The sequence below is a fragment of the Aegilops tauschii genome, chromosome 2 (assembly GCF_002575655.3).
Source record: "Aegilops tauschii subsp. strangulata cultivar AL8/78 chromosome 2, Aet v6.0, whole genome shotgun sequence".
In the NCBI taxonomy this organism is placed as follows: Eukaryota; Viridiplantae; Streptophyta; class Magnoliopsida; order Poales; family Poaceae; genus Aegilops; species Aegilops tauschii.
Window position 1 is genome coordinate 308,583,985 of NC_053036.3, and position 19,977 is coordinate 308,603,961.

General features: G+C 45.8%; 1 long non-coding RNA gene across 2 annotated transcripts; it reads right to left on the reverse strand.

Annotated features, from left to right (window-relative positions):
- Positions 1–5,252: 5,252 nt before the first annotated feature.
- Positions 5,253–9,129, reverse strand: LOC109787413 (uncharacterized). 2 transcript variants are annotated; one of them, XR_002238534.4, is made up of 3 exons: positions 8,465–8,953; positions 7,946–8,065; positions 5,253–5,968 (listed from the first exon to the last, which is right to left on the reverse strand). It is a non-coding gene; the product is annotated as an uncharacterized lncRNA (long non-coding RNA). The 2 variants fall into 2 exon arrangements; XR_006670043.1 differs by having other exon boundaries at positions 5,253–8,065; positions 8,465–9,129.
- Between the last annotated feature and the right edge of the window lie 10,848 nt (positions 9,130–19,977).

A 19,977-nucleotide genomic window follows, 5' to 3' on the forward strand; every position in this document is an offset into this window, starting at 1 on the left:
TCAACAGTATTTCAGGATACCGATAATTGCTTAAAACTCCTTCCATATGACTTCCACAAGGAACTCTTCTTGTTGTTTTTCATACTAAACTGATTTAGTATTTTGTCAATATATATTTTGGCTAAGCCTGATTAGACATTACTATCTCCATAGATTATTATGCCTAGTGCCAGGACTATATTGCCTAAGTACTTTACGAAAAAACTAGTTTCAATAAAGTCTTAATCCGTGTCATGAAATTTATATCATTTCCAATGAACAATGTTTCATGTACATATAGTGTTTAGAAATATTATCATGATCCCATTGTAACATCCCAAAATTCTAAATTTTGGAATGTTATAATAAACAGATAGATTGGATTGATTGTTTGATTGACTGAAAGTGAGTGGAATTCGAAATCTTTTGAAAGTTAGATGAGAGGGAATAAAAGGACTTCCCCAAACTTTCATTTTGCTTTTATGATCTTCATGAATTCAAATTCTTTTCACCACAAAACCCTGGAGAGAAGATGACATGACTTCTTCCATTTATTTAAATGACAAGGGGTGTTGAAAATATTTGAATTTCATTTGAAAATATTTCCCATTTCTGAAACTTTATGCAACTCAATGATTTTCACGAGAGAAGATAAAATGACTTCTTCAAAACAAATAAAATATGAGTTGGGAGTTTCAAAGGATTAAAATCAAAGTCCCATTGAAATTATTATTTTCAATATTGGAGTTATTTGAGTTTTATTCAAATTATTTTTCTCCAAAAATAAAATATATGGAAAATAGGGTACATTGATTCCCTACATCAGAAAATTGGAGATAAATAAATTTGAAATTATATTTGTATTTTTAAAATAATTTTATTGGATTTTATTAAGGCAGTAGCACTCTTTGCTTTATGTAAATTTGTGAGGATTTTATTTGACTTCACAAAAATGTCCATGTTGTTGGAAATCTTTTTCTGAAAATTTTGATATATTATATGCCTATATAATATTTTATTTTATATTCTATTTCTTTTTTTTTCTCTCTGTTAAAAAAAACTTCCTCCCTCCCGAACTGGGCCAGCCCAGCTGAGCCAGCCCAGCCCGCGCCGCCAGCGCCTAGCTCCCGCCGTGCCCGCAGGGACTCGCCGGAGTCCGGCATCTCCCCGCCGCCGGATGCTCCCTCGCCCAAGAAAGGCCTCGACCCCGTGCCTTTATAAGGCCGGCCCCGGACCCCCTCTCCCCTCGATCCCCGCAACCGCCGCCTCCCGCCGTGGCTTGCTGCCCCGCCGCCGTCGGATCTCACCACCGCCGCCGTGTTTTGCCGCCGCCGCCGCCTCGCGCACTCGCCGGAGCAACCCGCACCTTGCCCCGCCGCCGAGGACGAAGCCGCCGCCCATCGGAGCCGCATCCGCGCCTCGCCACCGCGCCATCCCGCCGTCGCCACACTCGCCGGAGATGCGACTCGCCGGAGCCGCCGCCGCCGCGGTAAACCCTAATCCGATCCGCCGCCGGTTTTAACGAAAAAACCGACCCCGACCGGACCAATCCAGATCGGTTTTTTTAAAAATAAAAAAAACCGTTTCGTTTTTTTATTATTTAGCGAATGTTTTCTGCTTAGGTAGTTTTAGCGAACGTTTTTCGTTCGTTAGGATTTCGTAACGAACGTTCATTATTTAGTTTTTTTCTTTTTCTGTTTATTTTACGTCAGGGACCTATCCGTGAATATAATTATTTACATATTGGCCCCTGGTTTTCAAACGATCACAACTTTTTGCTCGTTTGTCCAAATCTAACGAAACCAACGCCCACTTCTTCGTTATGATCCCCTCTATCCAGTAATCCAACTCAAACATGTTTTTAAAGTTTTAAAATTTGATTTAGAACAGATTTGAATTCAAACTTCTTTTGATCATAACTTGAGTTTCGTAGCTCCGATTTAGTTGATTCTTTTTGCAAATCAAAGCTCTTGACCTAAACTTTCTGATAAGGACAAATTCATATAATTTTGGTACTGTTAGAAATTGTTTTATGTTGCAAGAGTTATTTGCTTGGTTTTGATGTTTCCCGAATCGTCTTCTTCGTTCTTTCTGATCTTTTGAGTGATTGCTTATGTGTGGTTACTATTGCTTGCTTACGGTAGATTGACCGGAGTGTGGCGAGTAGATATATCAAGAGTTTTGAGTGCGAATCATCTTCATCAACATTGCAGGCAAGTTCACACTTTGATCATATCCCTTTTATACCCAGTTTTTATGCATTAGATTTCAACCCTCAAACATTGCATGAGTAGGATTGATAACATGTGGGTATTGGGAAGTAGTTGATGAGGTAGGAACCTATTGCCCTGCATTCAAACCTTGGGAGTTACTTCTACGTTGCTATTATATTGCCATGCTATGCTCGTAGACGTGGATTGGGTTTGAGTGATATTCATGACAGATGTGAGATTGTTAATAATGGTTTACTTAAGGTGGCAACTAAAACTCACATCTGGGTGGATTGAGGTACCTGGGTATTCCAGGATTGCCTGTTTTTCTTTTGGACCGCCACCCAGGCTCAAAGGGATCATGAGATTATTCATGCTAGAAACTTCCGTGTGCAGCCGCAAGCTATTATGGGCTCTAGCATAGTTGACTAAGTTGTGTGAACTCTTACAGTGGTAGACTAGCAGATGTAGGGGAAAGTAGGTGTAACTGTCTACCCATACGTAAGGTGCAAACACTTCTGAAAGACTGTGTCTCGGTCATCCGTTACTCAAACACCATGTAGTGCGAGTAATCCAACGGAGGAGATCGAGTCTTGTGGGGAAAAGTGCGCAAACCTCTGCACTGTGTACAAACTAATCATGATTAGCCGTGTCCCCGGTTATGGACATCTTGAGTATCTAGTTCTTGGATTATCCCGTTGATCTCATCATGTTACTTTAATTAATATTGTTGGGTTAATGATGATACTTAATTGGGATTGAGATGCTGTCAACCATCTCAATGTTTCACAACCACCATGATAGTTAAATAAAATTTATTCCTTTGTAGTAGGGAAAAATTGGCTTTTCGCAAAAACATTATAACCATAGAGCTTTTCCACCAGTCATATATGCATGTAGTGATAGCCTTTGTTCATTATTTCTCTATGGTGTGAATTTGCCAGCATATTCCAAGTGCTGACCCGTTTTCGGGCTGCAACGTTTCATGTTGCAGGATATCTTACGACGAGTAAGTGATTCGTTAGGGTTACGATTTCTACACTCAACTTTGCCGTTGGTGTTGATGGGAATCCACAACCTTGTTACTTCCGCTATTTGGATTGAGGTAATAGTATTTACGTTACTTTATACATGTGATTTACCTCTGTTATAAATCCTCGAGTACTGTGTGTGTCAGCATACCGATCCAGGGATGACACTTAAGCACAGAGACTTGATCCATTCGGGTCGGGTCGCTACACCCATTAATTTCTTGTAAATACAAGCATCTTCACTTTCCTCAATGAAATCAAATTATTTGACCATTTCAACAAAACGAAGATTCCAACTCCGCTTCAGATAGGATCTCTTGAAGGTTGCACACTTACTAGCATCCTCTGGATCGACAAAATTGCCTTGGACCGTAAAATATACATCCTTGGTTCTATTTCCATCTCATGGGAATCATTTTGACATCCATATATTACATCTCATAATTTAAATATTTAGTAATTGCTAGCTTAATCTGAACTGACTTTAAGTATTACTATGATGAGACAATCTCGTCATAGTCAACTTTTTTATCTTGTCATAAACTATTTGTAACAAGTCAGCATTATAAAACTTTTTTATCTTTATCAATTTATAGATCCATTACTATACCTTAGACTCTTAAGTCTTCCTGAGGGTTTATCAAGTCTAAAGTTGAATTATATATATGGATACTATCTCGGATTATTTTGGCTTATAGCCAATTCCGGAGTTAGGACCCATCAACACTTCTTTGAGTATTATAAGTTCATTGTTTGTTCAATAATATCTCGTCTGCACACCATGAAGGTTTGCACAAGTTTCCCCAACCTATATAGTTCAGTTGCAAGTTCAACCGAAATCTCCACATCTTATGTAGAGGCTTCCGTATCAGTCGCAGTATGAAATTCTAGAAGAAATTCTAGCGTTTCTTTTCTTTGATCTGGTTACGAAGAATTTGTTATCTCGTCGATTTGCACAGTCCTCCCACTCACTATTTTTCAAAAAAAATCTTCAAAATTACTGCACTCTGTGGAAAAACACTTTGCCTCGGCGTAGTGATAGAGGAATACCCTGTTTGGGATAACCTACAAAGTAGCACTTTATCTGACTTGGAACATAAATGCTTAAACACTGTTACTTATGTCTTATATTCCCAAATGTTAAGAAAAGACCAAATGGTTTGGCATACCATACCATATCTTATATGACGTCATTTGAAAAGATTTGATGGCGCTCTTTTTCATTGTAAAAGTCGCAATCTCTAAAGCATCACATTAAAAGTATATTGGTAAATTGATTCGATGTCATGAGACAAGCGCTAAAACTTGTGACTCAAATACTCCTTTTCTGCAATCCAATTGTAGAAACATAATTTTTCTTATCACAATAATTTCTACTTCATTCTGAAAATCTTTTGAAACATTTAAAAAAGTCCAGATTTATGTCCCATTAAGTAAATATAAATATCTACTTGACTCATCCTTAGAGATAGATAAATCCACTACTTGCAGTAAGACTTATTAGACTACACACATCAATATGCATGTTTCTAATTATTTTGTTGATCATCATTTATGGCCTGTGAACGGTATTTTAGTTTCCTTCACTATTTGGACAAAAGTTGCAAGTGTCAGATGATTCATAATAAGATGGCTTCAAAATCCATCACTATGAAATTTCTCCACGCGGGTTTCTCTAATGTGACTAAATGCGGTGCCACACAGATGTGGTATTATTTTAGTCTTGCGAAGCGTCGGTGTTATGGATGTTCAATTTTATCATCAGTATTTATAACTTACATCCTATTCACAATAGGAGTATCGCCTTTTGTTCATTATATCGAACTACTATTGTTCTCACATGAACCACCTCCTTGGAACTATTATGCAATGGGCTAGAGCATACAAAACTCTAGAATGAATTATGACAATAAATACAGAGGTAATATGTTGAAAAGTATCATTTAGACCGTAGTAGTTCTTGCATCGATTCGCAACTTTTAACCACAATCTGAAGAATTAATGTTCAACAATCTATTATATACTTAAAACAGAAGTAAAAGAAGTTGTCACATTTATCCACATAGATCAAATTATGTGCACCATCAATATTTGATAACAACGGCTGAGATTTAAAAATATACAAAAGTTACATATAACTATTCTGGGGTACACATAGTTGCCTGACACGCCTATCATCTAGCACGTCTCCAAACCTCATAGCACGTCTTCATCAATCTGTCCGACAGACCGACACAACCACAAACTGGCGTGTGCAAATAAGGCAAGCAAAACTCCACACAGATTAATCTGCAAGAGCCTAGATGCCTCTGAAAAAAACTCCACATGGACTCCGCCAAGCCAACGACAAATATAAAGGCACTCGACTGGCCACATCCAGCACACACAAGGCAGCCCAAGATTTAGGATCAATATTTTTTGGGAAGTCAAAGTCAGCCGAATCTCCTATGAACCAACACGCCACCAGCAAAACTGAAGTCTGCCGATTATGTGATGCATCCAGTGATTCAACGACGGACAAACAATAACGCAAGGCAGCCCAAGATTTAGGATCAATATTTTTTGGAAAGTCGAAGTCAGCCGAATCTCCTATGAACCAACGCGCCACCAGCAAAATCGAAGTCGGCTGGTTATGTGATGCATCCAGTGACTCAACGACGGACAAACAAGAAAATTAGCCAACCTTCAATGTCAGGTTCAGCTCGAGTGCCGACAAAGTCAGGCCCAACCTTCTGAGTTGTCTCTAACCTGAATCATCAAGGTTAGTAAATACTACTATTACTAAATTCACTTATCATCATAAAATCTTCATAGGTACTTTATCAGTTGTTTTCAACTCCTATTAAACCCCAAAAATATGGCATACAAGAAGCTTAATGACTTAACGACAATTGTTGATGAGCTTATTAGCCTCAATATAATTTTGATGGACAAAAAATGCATTACATATTACAGATTTCTCTATTGTTTTGGACAACAATCCCTAATTATATTTTACTGTTTTGATAGGGCCCAACCGAGTTCATGCTACTATCAACATTTAAAAATCCATGCTACTATCTCTGGAGGTTAAATTATAATTATAATCGTTGGTACGGATTAAGTACAATAACAGGTAGATAAAATAAACAATGCTCAGGTATGTCTATACTCTATAGTGTGTGGTTTGAAATAAGACTCTTATCTAATTAATCTTTCTAACTGTGAAGCAATTAATCTCCAAATTTATTGTGATTGGATTAATCACCCAAATGAAGCATGTGGAATCAATAATAAAAAAAGAACTCTTTAGGGGTGATAAAAATAGGAGTTACGTTATGGACAAAGTTTCCTTATTTTTTGAATGAGGATTTAATCGGCAGCTAAACTGTCCCTATTGTAACCTTGATGGTGCAGAAGTTCAATCCAGTAATGTTTACAAGATATTTTGTTATTTACAGGGAAACTATCTAAGACATTTACCATTGATTACCAATTCCACAAGAATTATATAGGTCTAGATATAACTGAAGCCCAGGAACTTCTTGGCAAGTATGGAACAGTATCTTTTATCAGTTATTAGTTATCAACTAATGAATAGTAACTCTGTTTGTTAACCAATATTACTATACTTGACTAACTGCATGTGTGTGTAGAAGAAACTTAACAAAAATGATGGAAGATAGATACAACTACGAAAGGAACACTAGAAGAAAAAATGTCTTACAAAAGAAGAACATTACAAGAAATTACTAGAATGAGGCACAAAAATCAGACAAATCAGGTACTGTATAGACTTCTAAGATATGATATGACCACTTCCGAGGAAAACAAGACTCCAAACCTAGACTGATAATGGAGTCATATCAGCTAGAACGGACCATATTTGATTTATTTATGTCTCTCAACTTCTTCAGATTGCTAACTTTGAGTTTTGAGGTTGTTTTTCAGGATTGCGAACTTTGAGCTACCTACAATATATCTATTACAGGAACATGGTGGTATATGTCATGTGGTGATCTCACAAAGCAGGTACAAAGGAAATTGACAAGAGTTGTGGCATATATACAGAAATTGTAACACCTCGGTAAGCATATATTCTGCTAATTTGCATATATTCTGCTATTTGAACAGTAACTTCCCAATTATGTTTACTTTGCAATGAAAAGATGCCAAATTAATTACCGTACAACTACTATAAGCTGCACCTGATTTTACAAGGAGACCGAAAAAATTATTAATATATCGGTCTCGAAATTGCAAAACTCATTGGGTGGGAAGCACAAAAATTATACAATAATTATGTTGAAAGTAAGCCAAACTATTTATGTTTACTGAGATAATAGTAAGAATACTTGACATCGATCAATATAAGGAGGACACTTACCAGATAACAAAGGTCAAATGTTAGCACTATCAAAAACATATTACATTATAATTATTTTAAATACATTCAGACATGTACTTTTGGTGAATTTTATATTCTTGGCAACAACTATTCTAGCCTATGGCCTGTTTAGTTCAAGAGACCATGATCGTGAGGGAAAACTGCAATATTACAGGCATCGCCTACACCATAGGCAAAAAATTCATTGCATGTCAATTAAGATATATGAACCAAATTCCAGTTAATACATTTAATCCTTATTGCTTTGTCCTAAATACACATATAGGTATATAACTTGCTAATATATGTTAGCACCAAAAAAAGAATACTATTAAACCACCTGCAATGGGGAAACTTACATGTCAAGAATAAGCCAATCCCGATGAAGTAGAAATGATGCAAAGTTGTAGCAAATTAATGGGTGAAAGGCGATGGCACCAGCAATGAGGAAGCCCAAAACCCGCCTTTGCCTACAGACTCTTTAAATAAAAAGAGACCAATCACTATATAAAAAATATACATCGGGGTTATACATAGTAGATAGATATAATGGACATACGCTTTGTTGTATGAAGCTCCATATAATGGCTACAGATATGTTGAAGTGGCAATAATCAAAGTTGGGTAGAATGTAAACTAAAAAATAATGTCAAGCCAAATATCTCTATAATGTATATCCTATTAATGATTGTTAGATGAAGAACAAAAGAAAGTATGAGGTCATCTCCCAAATTATAATTTAATAGAACAAGTAAATCAACCTTCCCTCTGAATTTGTTTAACAGATCAACAACGTAAATCAACTTACAAAGTACATATATTGTGCCAAGCGAGAGAAGAATGAAGAGAATAATGGGAGAGTAGGGAGAGATTCATACCTGTCCTTACTACTCCGCCTCAGACGTGGAATGCTACGGAGAAGATGGTCGTTCAACCTAACGACACAGCTCTCTGTCCTAGAGCCACGAACAGGAGAGCAGAACACTCTCGGAGAACCTAGCAGCAAGCAACACCTCTCATAATCTCCGGTGGCCTACCCGGCGACCGATCTGCCTCTACAAAGCAGAAATAGTGAGATGCGGCCTTGCTGGTAGGCGACGCAAGATCTGCGGCTCGAACGCGCATCTCCGTTTCTGCCAGACTTGATCTCCAAGAGCATCTCCTTCGCAGCTTTGGTGAAGTAGGAGCATGACATTCGATTTCGTAGAGCCAGCTTGAGGGACTATAACGATAGAGCAGAGAAAGGGGATCTGCTTATCTTCTCACAGAAGATATATGGAGACTTCTACAGACGGGAAGAAAGTTGACAAATGGGCCTATTGTGACCTCGGAGGCGTGGGTGAAAGCAAAAAGGAAATATTCTACAGTAACTTTTTTCTTGCAACTTGCCTCTAGGGCTAAAAAATTGTGTGTCTATTTTTTGAGAGCGTGTGTCTGTTTAGTACCACTGAATTTTACAATGGGCTGATGGATTAGGGGCATGGAGTGGAGTAGTGGAAGTTTTTTTAAAGTATGGAGTTGTGAACTTAGGAGTACGAAAAACATTTTTTTCTTCTGAAAATTAAATAACAAGTATATCACCTAGGACTAGGAGTGTAATTACGTAGGTACATCAACTATTGTGGACGATCAACGAAATATGCAAAAAAACACGAGCACAAACAAACAGAACAAACTTTGATTATAGGGGTTGATGGAGAGAATGTTTTTGAAACATAGCAATGAATCAGATAAAATATGGAGCAGTGCATTTTATTTATCGTAAAGAGATGTAAGCTATTGCAAAATCAAATTAGTCACTATTAGAAAGAATCATGAACGGTATTGGCGTACGGTGATGATCCTCATTATTTATTTTGACCCAGTGTATCATTTTTATGAGATTATTATGTTATTTGAGGGAATTGTTCTTCTAATAAGGGGCGGGGGTCTAGGAGTAATCTTGAAAAAAAAACTAAATTTTGTAATGGAATTGTATGAGGAAAAAATGCCTAACGTAAAGCTTGTGACTAGGAGTAAGACAAAAAAATTATTTCTCACGATTTGAGGCAATATTATTGATTCTGCATTACCATATATCCATCGTCACGCAACATAGAGATTTGGAGGCATATCACTATACAAAATAAAACACAACTATAATAATATTATCCAGAAGGTGTATAGATAAGGAGAACACTAAATTTATATTTAAGATACCCATGAATGAATTTATAGGAAAATTAGCACAGATTGATAGAGAGTAGAAGAGGGAAAGCTAGGGACCATTATGAACCATGATTTTACACAATCAGTCGCCAATTGATGAGACATGAAGTGTAGTATATTTCAAATGATTGATAAAGCGGTTAATTATATTCCAAAATCTTAATACAAATATAACATATAGAAAATCTAGCCGCGCAAATGTGCGGGTCACACCACTAGTTTAATCACAATTCTCAAGAATTACATTTAATTAACCAACTTTCATTACATCTAATTACTTGTATGACGTTCATACCTGAGCTGGACATTCAAGTCTTCTTTCTTTTGCCTTTCTACTTCTTATAGTTTTACTTCAATATTTCTCCTACTCACGGAAGAAGCATCCAAATTTAAGAGTGGCATAAGCCCTGAACTTCTCTAGTCATGCAAGTCTCATTACTACCTTTTATTTTTTATTCTCTTTAAGTTCTCACCATCAACTCATCACTGGTGTTCTTCTAGATCTTATGCATTTCAGTGTTAAACATAGATGAACGCTTCAATAGAACTTGCAAACAAAACACTTGTTTAGATGTGACGTATCTTTTAACATTTTTTCATTTCTAAAAACAATTTTCAGTTCCAAGAATATCAATAACTATCCCAACCATTTTTATGTTCGGATTTCTGGGAAGCAAGCATACCATAATGTAATTATAGCCTTTTAGATCGAAGGACGTGAGTCCCACATCCATAGAATCAGTAGGAGAGTAAACATGCAGTAGGATAAAATACGTCTTGGCACTCTAGAGGAGGATCCTCTCATTAAGTTTACCAAACGTAAAGATTTAACAAGTAACAACTAATCAATTGCAATAGGAAAGGTGGAACCTTGAGCCATTATTCTACAACTATAATGCAAACTACACATAGATATTGTTCATAATTAATTTGCATAAGTGATTAAACTTAATTAATATAAAGTGCACTCCCACTCAAATCAACATCTCTCATAATTGAAAGTGACTGATTCAAGATCCTGATCTTATTCACAGCCTTGATGTGGACATCACTGATGACGTAAATTTTGACCAGTAGGCAAACTTTTGACGATCATATCTCCATATGACTCTTGCTCATCTTTTGTTGCTTTTTGCTCCAAGCTCGAAACGATTCTGCCAGAACTTCTAGACAATCAATTTTTTTCTGATTGCATCGTACGACCATCCACTGTCTTACACCTCACAGTATGTTTGTACTCATGTGGACATGACGCACTCCAAAATGCTACGTGTTATAGATGGTTGCAACACTGGGAAGAGTACCTTTTAACTTGATATTTACTGTGAGAGATCACCCTAATAGTTGACTACTGTGCAATCAAAGGGTGAAAACAACAAAGGGACAAATATCTCACGCAATTCATAATAGGATGATATGGTATAGCCGTGGGCGCTTGATACGTCTCCAACATATCTATAATTTTTTATTGTTTCATGTTATTATATTATCAATCTTGTATGATTTATATGCAATTTTATATCATTTTGGGAACTAACCTATTAGCCTAGTGCCTAGTGTATGTTCCTGTTTTTGCCTATTTTATTGTTTCACAGAAAAAGTGGCAAAAGAAGTCCAAATGCGATGAAATTTTGCAGTGATTTCTTATGGACCAAAAGGGACCCTAGAAGCTTTGGGAGGAGGCTAGAAGATATACAAGAGAGCCACAAGCTCACACAGCTTGGCCCCAGGGGGCACCACCTAAGCTTGTGAGCCCCTCATAGCTTTGATTGACCTAATTCCACTTCTATGAATTCCCTAAAATCCCAAAACCACCAGAGCGACACCAAAAACAATTATTTCCCCACCGCAAGCCTCTATTCTTCCGCGGTCCCATTTGGAGGCATCTGCTGGTACTCTGCCGGAGGGGGAATCGATCACGAAGGGCTTCAACATCAACCTTGTTGCACCTCCAATGATGTGTGAGTAGTTTACCACAGATCTATGGGTCCATAGTGATTATCTAGATGGCTCCCTCTCTATCGCTCTTTGATCTTTAATACAATGTTCTCCTCGGAGTTCTATTTGATGTAATCTTCTTTTGCGGTGTGCTTGTTGGGATCCGATGAATTGTGGATTTATGATCAGATTATTCATTGAAAGTAATTGAGTCTTTTCTGAATTTTTATCATGTGTGATTGTTATAGCTATGTAATGCTTTCCAATCTATAAGTTTTCTTTGGACACGTTGATGAGTAGATCTTTAGTGGAAGTGGTGCATAGTAGTAGGTCCAATCTTGCGGTGTCCTCACCTCGTGACAGAAGGGGTAACAAGGCTCGTATTTTTATTTTTGCTACTAAGGGGAAAATGACACGGTTCAATCATATTGCTTGGTCTTATTCTGTCTAAATATGTCATCATACTTCATGCAGTACTCTGTTTGTTATGAACTTAATACCTAGAGAGGCAAGCATAGAAGCGCTCTTGGAGTGGAGTATAGTAGTAGATGCAGGCAGGAGTTAGTCTACTTGTCACGGATGTAATGCCTATATAAATGATCATGCCATGACTATCGTCATAACTAAGCGCTTTTCTATCAATTGCTCACCAGTAATTTGTCTACCCACAGGATGCTATTTTTAGGAGAGAGATGCCTCTAGTGAAAACTATGGAACCCAGGTCTATTTTAATAAAATTCCTAAAGCCAAAAACATATTTCTACAATTTATTTACTTTGTAATTTATCTATCTACTACAATCAGATTTGATCCTTGCAATTAACGAGTACAAGGGGATTAACAACCCTCTTGCCCGCGTTGGTGGAAGTATTTGCTCCTGTATTTGTAGGTACTGCCGACAGTTGTTTGTGTGAATCTCCTATTCATTCGATAGCCTTAGTTATCTACTAAGGCAAATACTATCCGTTGTTAGCGACCTGGGAACGGGGGTCCCCATACTTGCCTGCCTGCGGCCCACGACGCGGCTCCGCCAGCGGCCCTGTACGGCCCATCTTTATCAGCAAACACTCAAGACCCTCGCGAGGGGCCAAGCCTCGCGTGGCGGACGACGCAAGACCTCCTCGGGGGGCGGCCTCACCAAGCTGGCTCGCGAGGGGCGGAGAGATCAAGGAAAGGGGCACCTCGCGAGGTTTCTGTGATGCAAGCCATGACGACCGGGGCCAGGCGGGCGCCAGCGCGCATAGTGTCCTCGCTTCCTCTTTGGTGCTAAAGAGGCAAGCGTAGGCGAGGAGTCCCGAGGCATCAGGAAAAGTTTTTCATATTAGTGCAACGAGACCAAGACCAGCAGGACAGCAGGACGGAGGTCATCGTGGAGCCCAGGATGGCGTCACCACCAGAGCCTTTGGCAGGAGAAGACCACCTTTAGTCAGGATAACTTGTACTAGTTGTCTCCCTTCAAATTTGGCCGTTGTGGCATCCCTTCCCGCCAGCATTTGGGAAGAGGACCAGGGCCTCTATAAATAGGGCTAGCCACCACAGTAGGAGGCAACTGATCCTGGGCTATTCAGATCATCCTCATCCATGCAAAATGACCAAGCACAAGAGCACCTCTCCTCAGGAGGTTGTTCTTCCCTTGTAACTGTTCATCCTCAGCCCAAGAGGCAATCCACCACACCACACTGGAGTAGGGTATTACACCACATCGGTGGCCCGAACCAGTATAAACCTTGTGTCCCTTTGTTCTATGAGTTCGACGCATTGAGCCTTGAGATCGCGGTGAGGGAGAGTGCTAGGAGGAGGAGAGATCTTCGTGTGCACCCCAGTGTTGGAACCTCAAGGGTTTTGCCGGAACCCGAAATCCGACATTTGGCGCGCCAGGTAGGGGTGCGCTGAAGCTCTCCCTCTGTCGATCTACGCTCCGCCACTGCCCCGTCTCGCTCCATGGCCGGCGTCGCTCTTCCGGCTGGGATAGCAGATGTCCATGGCGGGGCCAGGGGGCTCAGAGCCTTTGCCCCCGCCTTACGGCGGGCGCGGTGGCCACCCAAGTTCAAGCCGGAGATGCCACCGCGTTACGACGGCGCGTCGGACCCATCGGCCTTCCTGCTGGCATATGAGGAGGCTGTCCAGGAGGCTAGGGGCGACGACAGGGTCATGGCCAACTGGCTTCCCATGGCCCTCACTGGTGCACCACGCGCGTGGCCGCTCAACCTCCCAGAATCCGCGGTGGCGTCTTGGGATGAGTTGCGCGGCCTCTTTGCTGCGCGCTTCGCAGCACCGGCGCCCCTCGCCGTCGCGGCCCTCCTTGGCGGCTAGCAAGCGCCACCCTCGGACCGTCACACCAAGCCATTCTTTCGCCAGATTGGTGCCGCTTCCGTGCGGTAGGGAGTTCCCCCGGGTTGGGCGGCGCCCAAGACCGACCTGACCTTCGACTCGGGGGATCACCCTGTCACCACCGTCAGCTCTGGCGTGCTCCCAATGCTTTGCACGCCCACCATCTGCAGCGTAGCTGTCACCAAGACCCTCATCGACGGCGGCGCCGGCCTCAACGTGCTCTCTGTGGAAGCTTTTAGCCTCCTTCACGTACCGCTCGAGCGACTCCGCCCCAGCAAGCCTTTCTCCGGGGTCGGCGGCGGCTCCACCAACCCCTTGGGGCAGATCCGCCTTCCTGTGACCTTCGGCACTCGCGACTACTACCGCACCGAGCTGATCGACTTTGACATCGCCCGCATTGGCCTCCCGTACACTGCCATCCTCGGATACCCGGCTCTGGCTCAGTTTATGGCGGCAACCCATCCAGCCTACAACCTCATGAAGACGCCCGGGAGCAAGGACATCCTCATCGTAGTTGGAGACACCAAGGAGGCTCTGATGGCACTCAAGTCTGCCCTCAAAACTGCCACAGTAGCGCGACCGGCCACCGAGGCCACCCCTGGGGTTAAGGAGGTCGCGCCAGCAAAGAAGAAGCAGTTGTTCACTCAAGATCGGGCCGAAACCAAGCAGGTGCTAGTCGAGGAAGACGGGTCCTCAGGAGCCACCTTCACCATAGGCGCCAACCTCGACCCGGATCAAGAGGAGGCATTGGTAAGGTTGTTGCGCACAAACAAAGAAGTATTCGCCTGGGAACCCAAACAGCTGGTAGGGGTCCCAAGAGGGGTGATCGAGCATCACTTGAGGGTGTGCCCCAATGTGCGCCCTGTGAAGCAGAAGGCACGGCGACAGTCCACGGAAAAGCAGTCCTTCATCGTCCAGGAAACCCGCAAGCTGGAGGCAGCGGGTGTCATCCGCGAGGTTCGGTACCCAGAGTGGCTGGCGAACCCTGTCGTTGTACCAAAGAAAGGCGGGAAAGAACGCATGTGCGTCGACTTCACCAACCTCAACAAGGCCTGCCCCCAAGACCCGTTCCCGCTTCCGCGCATCGACCAGATCGTTGACTGCACCGCCGAGTGCGACCTGCTATGCTTCCTGGATGCGTTTTCAGGCTATCACCAGATCAAAATGGCAGTAGAGGATGTGGAGAAGACGGCCTTCCTGACCCCGTGCGGGGTGTACTGCTACACTTGCATGCCGTTCGGGCTGCGCAATGCAGGTGCAACCTTCCAACGGCTAATGCATATCGCCCTGGGTCAGTAGCTCGGGAGGAATGCAGAAGCCTATGTCGACGACATTGTGGTAAAGTCTCGGGAGGCAAGGACTTTGATTCAAGATCTGGAGGAGACCTTCGCAAGCCTGCGCCAGGTGGATTTGCGGCTCAACCCCGAGAAATGCGTGTTTGGTGTCCCCTCCGGCAAGCTGCTGGGCTTCCTCGTGTCCCACGGGGGGTCGAGGTTAACCCGGAGAAGGTCAAGGCGATAGAAGACATGAGCCCACCACAAACTCTCCAGGAGATGCAGAAGCTTGCCGGCTGCGTGACCTCGCTGGGGCGCTTCTTCTCCAAGCTGGGGGAGCGCGCCCTACCATTCTTCAAGCTGATGAAGAAGAAGGGCCCGTTCGAGTGGACCCCGGAGGCTGACCAAGCGTTTCGAGACCTCAAGAGATACCTGACCAGCTCTCCGGTGATGGTGGCGCCCCGCCCTCTCGAGCCCCTGGTGCTTTACTTTGCCGCCACTCCCTACTCCGCCAGCGCAACTCTAGTGGCGGTTCGGGAAGAACACCAGGCCAAGGATGCGTCGTGCCGTGCCGCGCCCCCGGCTGGGGCGATACAAGACCCGGAGGGCGCCGCAAAGGTTGCAGTGACGCCAGTGAATGACCAGGCCCAGCAAGACGGCGTCCTTGGGCCTGCAGAGACCCCAATGAGCGACCAGGCTCTGGGGGTCCCATCACCTCAGGAGGCGCCTCAACCCCCAATGGACGTAGGCCCCGTCGGCGCGCCCACCCTCGTGGAGCACCCAGTGTATTTTGTCAGCACGGTACTGCGGGAAGCAAGGGCACGGTACCCCATGCCTCAGAAGCTCTTGCTCGCGCTCTTGGTGGCCTCACGAAAACTGCAGCACTACTTCCAAGGTCACCCAATCAAGGTCGTCTCGGCCTACCCGTTGGAGATGGTACTTAGGAGCCCTAACGCTGCCGAAAGAGTCGCCGAATGGAACATCGAGCTGCAGGCATTCCAACTGGAGTTCAGCACAACCAGGGTCATCAAGGGAGCCGCACTCGCCGACTTCGTGGCAGAATGGACGGACACCCCGGGGCTTGAAGCAGGCGAGGATCGATCCCTCTCACCGGGAAGTGAAGCGCCAGATGGCTGGGTTATGTATTTCGATGGCGCGTTTGCACGCTAGGGTGCGGGGGCTGGAGCATTGGTCATCTCGCCCTCTCAGGACAAGCTCTACTACGCCGTGCAGCTCTGCTTCTAGCAGGGCGAGAAGGTCTCCCACAACATCACGGAGTACGAAGGCCTCTTAGCCGGCCTCAGAGCTGCGGTGGCCCTGGGGGTGAAGCGCCTCACCATCAGGGGCGACTCATAGTTTCTCGTCAACTTCTCCAGCAAGGTATACGAGCTGGGGGACGAGCACATGGAGGCATACCTCGCAGAGGTACGCAGAATGGAAAAGCGGTTCCTCGCACTAGAATTACAGCACGTGCCCCGCGGCACCAACAAGGAGGCCGACGACATCGCCAAAAGAGAATCCAAGTGACAACCCCAAGAGCCTGGCGTCTTTGAGGAGCGGCTCTTCAAGCCATCGGCAGCACCTTCGCTTTCGAGGCCGGCGCCGCCTCGGGAGGAGCTCCCTCAACCACCTGCCTCGGGAGCCCCGGCATGCGGCCCGGCCTCGGGAGCGCACCTACTCCTGGCGCTCGAGCCTCAGGAGGGGTGCTGGACCAAGGAGTTCAAGGAATACCTGACGCAAGGGACGCTACCGGAGAAAGAGGAGGACCCTGAGCGTGTGGCCCGACAGGCCACGGCGTATTGCATCCAGGACGGTGAGTTATACAGGAAGCGGTCGAATGGTGTTTCCTTGCATTGTATCTCCAGGGAATAGGGGAACGAGTTGCTAGCTGAAATACACGGTGGAGACTGCGGGCACCACTCGTCGTCACGAACCCTCGTCGGTAAGGCGTTCCGCGGCGGGTTCTACTGGCCCTACGGCGCTTAACGACGCGACTGAGCTGGTGAAGTCATGCGAGGCCTGCCAATTCCACGCCAAGCAGATCCATCAGCCAGCCCAAGGCCTCCAGACCATCCCGCTCTCGCGGCCATTCCCGGTTTGGGGGCTGGATATCTTGGGCCCGTTCCCTCGAGCGCCTGGGGGCTACCGCTAATCTACGTCGCCATCAACAAGTTCACCAAATGGGCGGAGGTAGAAGTTGTCCGCACCATCTCGGCCGGATCTGTAGTCAAGTTCATCAAGGGTCCCGTGAGCCGGTTCGGGGTCCCTAATCGCATCATCACCGACAACGACATGCAGTTCACTAGCAATCTCTTCAAGACATATTGTGCTAACCTTGGAACACAGATCTGCTACGCTTCGGTGGTGCACCCTAGGAGCAATGGTCAAGCCGAACGCTCCAACGCGGAGGTCCTGAGAGGCCTTAAGACCAGAACCTTCAAGAAGAAGCTCGAGGCCTGCGGCAGGGCTGGCATGATGAGCTCCAGTCTGTGTTGTGGTCCATCCGCACCACCGCCACCAAACCAACAGGTGAGACCCCGTTCTTCCTCATCTACGGAGCAGAAGCGGTTCTCCCTCACGAGGTCAAGCATCGCTCCGCGCGGGTTCTGGCGTTTGATGAAACGCGGCAGGACGCCATGCGGGGGATGGACCTCGTACTGGGGGAGGAACGCCGCCACGAAGCCACGCTCCGAGCAGCAAGATACCAGCAGGCGCTGCAGCGGTATCACTGCCGCAGCGTCCGCTCCACGACGCTCGAGGTGGGCGACCTCGTCCTAAGGCGGGTGCTCTACAGGGAAGGGCTGCATAAGCTCTCGCCCATGTGGGAGGGCCCGTTTAGGGTTGCCCACGTCTCCAGGCCTGGCGTCGTGCGCCTGGAGATGCAGGACGGGGCCCCCATCCAGAACGCCTGGAACATTTAGCACCTCCAGAAGTTCTACCCATGAAGCAAGGCTCGGCGCCTGTGAAGCAACGCCCAGTGCCTGTGAAGGTCTCCGCTCGTGACACTCTCACGTAATAATGAGTGGGGCTGTACATGCCCCGGAGTCTCAGGAGTGCCGCCCTCGGGCCTCGGGGGCTCCCTCCCACGTCCTAGTGGCAGCACTTAGCTCCGTGCTGAAGACTAGACTAGGTGCCGGACGCGGCTTTTCATTTGCTTTCCGTAGTTGGCTTGCCCTTCTTTAATGGAAATTTGCTTTCTGGTGTTTCTTGCCGGCTTGGTTTCATCGCCTTCTCTCTCCATTCCTTCCCTTGGTTCCTTGTTTTGGCCCGTACTCTCCCTCGCATGCCTCGCGAGGGGGCTAGACAGGCGCACTCGTGAGCATTATTTCCTGTTCTTCATGAGGCACCCTCGCTCGAGCTCGCAAGCCGGCGCACCTCCCTCAATCCGTGCCCCCCGGGTACCGCGATGCGAAGCGCTGGGTCATGGCCGGCTACGCCTGTGACCAGGGCTCGGAAGGATAAGAGTTTCCTAACGAATTTTTGCAGTTCCTAAACGCCTCCCAAGCCAAGGAGGTCTCACCAGATACTGGGAAATGCGCACCCCACGAGGCAGAAACTACTTCAGACGCGCCAAGCTAAGTTATCTCCACATCCTTGCACAAAACACGAGTACCGCAACACGACACAGGAATGACAAACATAACATAGCAATTTGAAATCACAGTTCGTTGCACGCCCTCGCAGGGCCCCATACTCGTCTCCTTTTTTAATGCAGGAAGAAAGGAAAGGATAAAACAAAAGCGGCGCATGCCCCCATAGCGGTCCGCGAGGGCAGGCCCCTGGCGCCGTCCCGGCTTCAGCCGGACCCCTCCTCGTGCTTCACGGGGGTACGGCGATGAGACGACCCGCTGCCGCCCTCGAAGCGGGCATGGCGGCTAGTCATAGCCGCCGCTGCTGGAGCTGTCGCCGGAAGAAGAGTTGTCATAGCTGGACGAGCCGCGGCCGGCGCCGAGCACAAGCCCGCCTTCACCCCCGTCGCGACCGTCGCCAAGGCTGAGCACCTCGCCGTCGTCGTTGTCCTTAGGGCAGCACTCGACGCGGCGACCATCTTCCCTGAACACCCTCACGTAGAGGGCCGCGTTGCCGTCGTACTTGAAGTGGAGGGTGCACCGCTTGGCCAGACCATGCACGCGGGCAAACGTCTGCCAGCCGCGGGCCAAGGCTGCATTGCCCGCGACGGAGACCTCCACCGCGACCCACGAAGCCTTGCTGCAGCAGCCATCAGCCTAGAGCCAGGGACCGCCTGGACCCGCGGCCGGCAGTTCGCCGGCGAAGAAGCGTCGGAACTGAAGCCAGGTATCGGCCGGGTTCTCCGACCACACGACGAACTCCGGCAGCACCTCCGCTGAGTGGAAGCATGGCCAAGGAGGCCGCGCGACCATGGCGCGCCTCACTTCATCGATAGGGCTACCATGACCTGGGCGACCCCTGAGGGAATCCTGGACTAAGGGGTCCTCGGGCGTCTGGCCTGTTAGCCATGGACCGGACTGATGGGCTGTGAAGATATGAAGACCGAAGACTGCACCCGTGTCCGGATGGGACTCTCCTTGGCGTGGAAGGCAAGCTTGGCAACCAAATATGTAGATTCTTTTCCTTTGTAACCGACCTTGTGTAACCCTAGATCCTCCCGGTGCCTATAT